The following is a 6,727-nucleotide window of genomic DNA, read 5'->3' as shown; positions in this document are numbered from 1 at the left end:
CTGTGCTACTAACCCTGCCTATACAGGGCGTAGAGAGACTCGGCGAGCGATTTCCCGAGGGACGCACGCCCCCTCCGAGGAGGGTTGTGGAGTGCTCAGACCAGCTATTTCCTGCCAGTATGTTACAGGGCGCTGTGTCTGTCACTCGGGATGTTCATCCAGAGGCCAGCCTCGAGAGGCTGGTTCCCTTAGTAGAGTTCCTGGCGGAATGGGAAATGCTTCCCAATGTTTCTCAGTGGGTCCTGAATATTATAAAGATGTTTAGTTCAGAACGCGTCCACCTCGGTTCAGAGGGGTTCTGCCCACGGTGGTGGGCCCCGAGCAGGCTCTGGTATTAGAACAGGAGGTAAAAACTCTGCTGCAAAAAGGGGCTATAGAACGGGTTCCTCCACCCAGCAGGGAGTTAGGATACTACAGCCGGTACTTCATCGTTCCGAAAAAAGATGGAGGGCTGCGTCCCATTCTAGATCTGCGTCTCTTAAATCACACTGTAGGGAAGCTCAAATTCAAGATGCTCACTCTCAAGCAGATCGTGTCACAAATCAGATCCGAGGACTGGTTTGTCACGATAGATCTAAAGGACGCTTACTTCCATGTATCCATCCTCCCTCAACACAGGAAGTTCCTGAGGTTCGCTTTTGGGGGCGAAGCGTACCAATATCGGGTTCTTCTATTTGGCCTAGCGCTGTCACCCCGCACGTTCATGAAGTGTATGGATGCAGCTATAGCCCCGCTGAGGCTGCAGGGCATCCGTATTCTGAACTATATAGACGATTGGTTAATTCTAGCTCAATCAGAACAACAGGCGGTTCGGCATCGAGATGTCGTTCTTGCTCACATCAAGAGGTTGGGGTTGAGGCTCAACGCCGAGAAGAGTGTTCTTTCTCCATTACAGAGAAACACTTTTCTCGGTGTAGTGTGGGATTCGACGACGATGCAGGCACAGTTGTCACCTGCTCGTGTTGCTTCGATTCTCGCCGCAGTAGATCAGGTCAAGCTAGGCCAGTCATCCACTGTAAAACAGTTCCAGAGACTGTTAGGTCTCATGGCAGCTGCGTCCAACGTGGTACCTTTTGGCCTCCTGCACATGAGACCGTTACAGTGGTGGCTCAGAACCAGGGGATTCTCCCCGAGGGGAAATCCGCTTTGCATGATCATGAGTTCACGACGGTGTCATCGCGCCCTGGTTATGTGGAGAGATCCTCGGTTTCTGTCCCAAGGCCCTGTGTTGGGAGCTCCTTGTCGTCGCGTTATGCTAACGACAGATGCCTCTCTCACGGGGTGGGGGGCGATCATGAGTGGTCGCCCAGCTCAGGGTCTGTGGGAGGACCATCACCGTCTATGGCACATAAATTGTCTAGAGATGTTGGCAGTGTTTCAGGCTCTGAAACACTTCCTCCCAGACCTAAGGGGCCACCATGTTCTTGTCCGAACAGACAACACATCGGTGGTCTCTTATATCAACCATCAGGGGGGTCTGCGTTCTCGCCCACTTTACAAACTGGCACGTCAGATTCTCCTATGGTCCCAGGGGAGAATTCTTTCTTAGAGAGCTATTTATCTCCCAGGGTACTTAAATCAGGGGGCAGACATCCTGTCAAGGCAGGGGCCGAGGCCCGGGGAATGGAGTCTTCACCCCGAGGTGGTGGAGCTCCTATGGGAACATTTCGGTCGTGCCGAGGTAGACCTATTTGCTTCCAGAGAGACATCACATTGTCCACTGTGGTTCTCTCTCAGCCTGCCAGCCCCGCTGGGGTTGGACGCGATGGTACATCCGTGGCCGAGGTCACGTCTGTACGCTTTTCCCCCGATCGCTCTGCTCCCGGGAGTTCTGGAGAGGGTTCGCCGGGACGGGCTCAGTCTTCTGCTAATAGCCCCGTTCTGGCCGGCCCGAGTATGGTTTGCGGACCTAGTGTCTCTCCTCGACGGCTCTCCCCTGGAGATACCGATCAGGAGAGATCTACTCTCTCAGGCGAGTGGGTCGATCCTTCACCCCCGCCCAGAACTATGGAGGCTGTGGGCTTGGCCTCTGAGGGGGCCCAGCTCATAGATTCTGGTCTCTCGACTGAGGTCGTTGAGACCATCCTCCAATCCAGAGCTCCCGCCACGAGGAAGTTATATGCCGCGAGGTGGAAACTTTTCACCTCTTGGTGTGGAGAGCGCCAGCAGGACCCAGTTAACTGCCCGGTTGGTACAGTGCTGGATTTCCTGCAGGACCGTCTCTCCACGGGGTATCCCACTCCACACTGAAGGTGTACGTGGCGGCCTTAGCTGCTTACCACGCCCCTTCGAGCGGAGGTTCTCTCGGGAGACACCCATTTATATCTCGCTTCCTTCGTGGCGCCTTGAGGCTGAGGCCTGCAGTTCGCACGAGGGTACCAGCTTGGGATCTGGCCATCGTCTTAGAAGGTCTCTCCCTAGCTCCTTTCGAGCCCATCGAGGAAGTTTCGGAAAAGTTCCTTACTCTTAAGACTGTCCTTCTTCTCGCTATCTCGTCTCTAAAAAGAATTGGAGATATTCAAGCACTTTCGGTGGCTCCCTCGTGCCTGGAATTTGCTCCTGGTATGGTAAAGGCTTTTCTCTGTCCGCGACCAGGGTATGTTCCTAAGGTACCAACCACTTCGGTTAGACCTATAGTACTGCAGGCTTTCTGTCCTCCGCCTTTTCTGACGTCAGACCAGGAGAAACTTAATTTGCTGTGTCCCGTTAGGGCTTTAGATGCGTATGTCCACAGAGCTGCCCTGTGGAGGAAATCAGAGCAATTGTTTGTCTGTTTTGGGTCACCTAAGAAGGGGTGTCCGGCATCTAAGCAAAGGATGAGCAAGTGGGTGGTCGAGGCCATCTCGCTTGCTTACGGTTCGGCCCATCAGCCTTCACCTTTGACTGTAAGGGCTCATTCCACCAGGAGTATGGCTGCCTCTACAGCTCTTCTTTCAGGAGCTTCTCTTCAGGACGTTTGTGATGCGGCAGGCTGGTCCTCACCGCACACTTTCGTCAGATTTTATTCCCTTGACCTTAGCTCCACTCCCGGGGCTCAGGTTCTCTCGTCGGCTTGTGTCTCCTAATGACACACGACGGGGATTTGGTCGTATGGGGATGTGGGTATTGCGTTCCCACTGCGATTACACGCAGCGGTAGTCCCTGAAGGGGAACGTCCCGGGTTACGTATGTAACCCTAGTTCCCCGAAGGGACGGACGCTGCATGTCCTGCCATACTCCCGGCATCCCCGTGGATCGCTTGCTTCAGTAACATTAGAAGCTGGTGGCTTGTGTATTCAGGGGATATTTATAGCTCCCTGGTCGGTGACGTCACTCGCTGTAAGCTCATCTCTCCATTGACTGATTTCATTCATGCTTCAGACGCGTTACGCTGGGGGGCGTACCCACTGCGATTACACGCAGCGTCCGTCCCTTCGGGGAACTAGGGTTACATACGTAACCCGGGACTTTTCATTTACGCTTCTGAAGTTTTCGTTTGCTTCTGAAGTTTTCGTTCACGCTCCCTGAGTTTTTGTTCGCTGTTCCGACACAAATCTCTCGTGGGGGCGGGGCTAGTAGCAGTGTGTTCTCATTGGCTACTGAGTTTTCGATTGACAGCTTCTTGACCTGGAAGTGAAGACGTCAGTGTTGCGTTTACTTGTGTGGATGTGAGCGTCTGTAAGCGCAGCTTTCTATTTAATTTTAGTGATATTAAGTTATGTTTGTTTTTGAATTTTATCTGTATTTACCTGCTGCTGCTACTACTTTGTCAACAGAAACTTTTAGGAGCGCAAGAGATCTCTTCAGTCTATTCAGGTGTACAGGTAATTGTACATCAAAGTAGACCTACTGTATATGCCTACTTAAAATATTGTGTCCAATGTTTTAGGAGAATATTTGTTTATTCCTGAAGATTCTTTTGCATGTTAGGCTCTGATTAGGTTGTGCTATTACAATTTAAAGAGAATAGCCTACTAGTATACGTGTGTGATATATTCAGCCGTCAAGAAAGTTTCACTTCAACCAGGTAATCAAGGTTGGCAACCATGGCCATCAAATTTTCTCATTGTTACCATATGCATTTGCACCATCAAAATGTATGATCACTTAAATAAGAGGAATTTAAACCATGAAAATTACAATCGTGGCTTGCTGTCAGATGATACAGACCTCAAAGGGCATTTCATTACATATTTCACACAAAGAATATTTTTGTTGCCATTTTTTTAATCATGCTGATAATTTTATTTATTTCATTTAGTTAATATTATCTTCTAACATTTAAAATTGTAAATATATTTGAACAATCATCAACAGGTTCAATTATGACTTATAAAATCAGTTAAATTAATTTAAATAAAAAAAATCAAATAAATGTACATTCTTTATTGTCACTACAGCATATACACAAGTATCAAAGTGAAAGTCTTGGATGCGATTATGTTGTGACAGGAAAGACCAGAAGCCACAAAACATTAACTGCATACTATACATGTAATGCACAGTATTCTCATAATATACATACAAAATGCATAATTACAAAGATTTTTAAGGAAATAATCCATCTCTGTGAGTCCATATAAGACAAGTGGATTGTAACCCATGTATGACAGTTGGTCGGAAGTGATTTTTAATAGTTAAAACAGTTTATATTATTAGTATTTTTCTTATCCTATTGTTTCACTTCAGAAGGCATTGATTCATCCACTGAGGTCGCATGGACATCACGGTCACTGTGTGTGGTTTTTAAAGCATCTTTAGGACTCGCAGAGATGGATTACTTTCCTTAAAATCTTAATTCGTATTTATCTGTAGAAAGAAAGTAAAATGCATCTGGGACAGCATGAGGGTGAGTAAAATAAGTGAGAATTTTATTTTTGGGTGAACTATCCCATTCATATGCTGTTGGTATGCTAATCCATGATCAGCATAGACTAATAAGAATAAACTGCAACCTCTTGTGTACTTGTAAACTGTGTTTGTTTTAATCTAGAGCTCCAAAGAAATTAAAATATTTGCTATTTTATAATATTAAAATAAAATACATCAGGTGTCTGAAGATCAGGATCCCAGTCATTCAAAGGTGATATGTCTGAACAAAGTAACATTATTGTCTGATGGAGACAGTTGATCTCTGGTATTATCACTCCATCCTCTGTGTCAGCATCAGAATTTTGTTTATGGAAAAGTTGCTCAACTCCCTGGAAAATGAGAAAGAAAATGTATTATAATCTAACAATACAAACTGCTTTAAACTCCCACATGCAGTAACAAGTTGCAGATTTAAAATAATTATTTCAAACAAATTATATAAATGTTTTAAGGGATTTTACAGTACTAAATATTTACCTCCGAGTCATGCACCATTTATCATCTGTAATACTGTTGTGTAACCAGTAGATGGCTGTATAGCCCTATAAACATTTATCCATGGCTGTGTATTCCCTAGTTGCTGGATGTTTTCAGTCATAATTACTTGCATGTATTAGGTTTTGCATTTGGACATATATTTATTATTAAAGACTATTAAAAATTCAACATTTTTCTCCGAAATGTTTTTTTTTTTTTTGCATTATTATTGCTCAAATATGGACACAGAAAAGGCATTTTGTTGCATTTTGCAGAATAAATATTGCGCCCAGGGTGATACTTCAAAATAATTGAGTGTTTACATATTATGAATAGAGACGTGGAATGTCGGTCAAGTCCTGTCTCTCCTCTTTTAAAAACTCTGCATCGCAAATTAATCAGCAATTGGCTTTACATTGCCAAAGTTGAATCGGGCAGTGATTGACAGCACTCTGGTCCAATGGCATCGGTCATTGTCTGATACAGTACTTTTTGTACTGTAGGCTACAGTACAGATACTGTACAGTACTCTAGCCCAATGTTGTTTGGGGTGGCAGGGGGGAAATATGATCTAATCGAAGACTGTAATGTAACCGTATGTAACGTTAGATAAACAAGTAATGTAATGATTGGGCTAACTTACCAATTAAATCAAGACGACACTGCTGTATAATGTTATGGGCTCTCACTGAGCTCTAATATGCCTCTCCACCTGAAAAAGCAAGTACTATATTATAAATAGTATTAGTTTAGTATTAATTAATAAAAAAAAAAAAAAAAAAATCTGACTTACCACGAGTAGGCTATCCAGTATTCTGATATCGACCATGACAAATTATATCATTTGTCTGTACTATTCCTTCTATAGACCTTATTCGCAAACACCGGAAGTAGCTAACCGCGGCCATATTGTTGACATGACATCTGTCCTGCTGCCCCTAACCGCGCGCAGATTTGAGTTGAGGGGAGCAGTAGCCTGGCTTCATCTCGTCGGTATCAAGAGAAGATAATGCTATAATTTGATGTGGGTCCACACCAATCAAGCTTAAGTAAAGATCCGTCCTTATTGCCAGCCGTAACTTATCCGGATATTTATGACTATCTAATACAGTATCCGTATACAAACTACAATTTACCTCAACAAGGCAACATAATGAACGACACTCGTCTCATTCGTGGAGGTGGAAAAACAAGTTCTTTGTGACATGCAAGATTTGTTGTATTAAAATGTAAATGGAAAAGAAAAGGCATGAGAGTCGGTTGTTTTTGTCCATTTTAAGTTTTCATTTAAAATGTTTGCGATTTTAATATAAGTACATGGTTACATATTTGACCACTTGCTTGAGCAACTTAATATATAGAAGTAATGCTTGGAATAATTGGCTTACGTTGTTGAAAT

General features: G+C 44.6%; 1 long non-coding RNA gene across 1 annotated transcript; it reads right to left on the bottom strand.

The window, feature by feature from the left end:
- Nucleotides 1-4,640: 4,640 nt before the first annotated feature.
- On the bottom strand, nt 4,641-6,176 carry LOC130097734 (uncharacterized). The gene is made up of 2 exons (XR_008808336.1): nt 5,972-6,176; nt 4,641-5,180 (listed from the first exon to the last, which is right to left on the bottom strand). It is a non-coding gene; the product is annotated as an uncharacterized LOC130097734 (long non-coding RNA).
- Nucleotides 6,177-6,727: the final 551 nt, after the last annotated feature.

The sequence above is a fragment of the Rhinichthys klamathensis genome, unplaced genomic scaffold (assembly GCF_029890125.1).
Source record: "Rhinichthys klamathensis goyatoka isolate OS25496 unplaced genomic scaffold, OSU_Roscu_1.1 h1tg000223l_1, whole genome shotgun sequence".
Classification (NCBI taxonomy): domain Eukaryota; kingdom Metazoa; phylum Chordata; class Actinopteri; order Cypriniformes; family Leuciscidae; genus Rhinichthys; species Rhinichthys klamathensis.
Note: the sequence above shows the minus strand (reverse complement) of the source record. Positions and strands in the feature narration are given on the sequence as shown.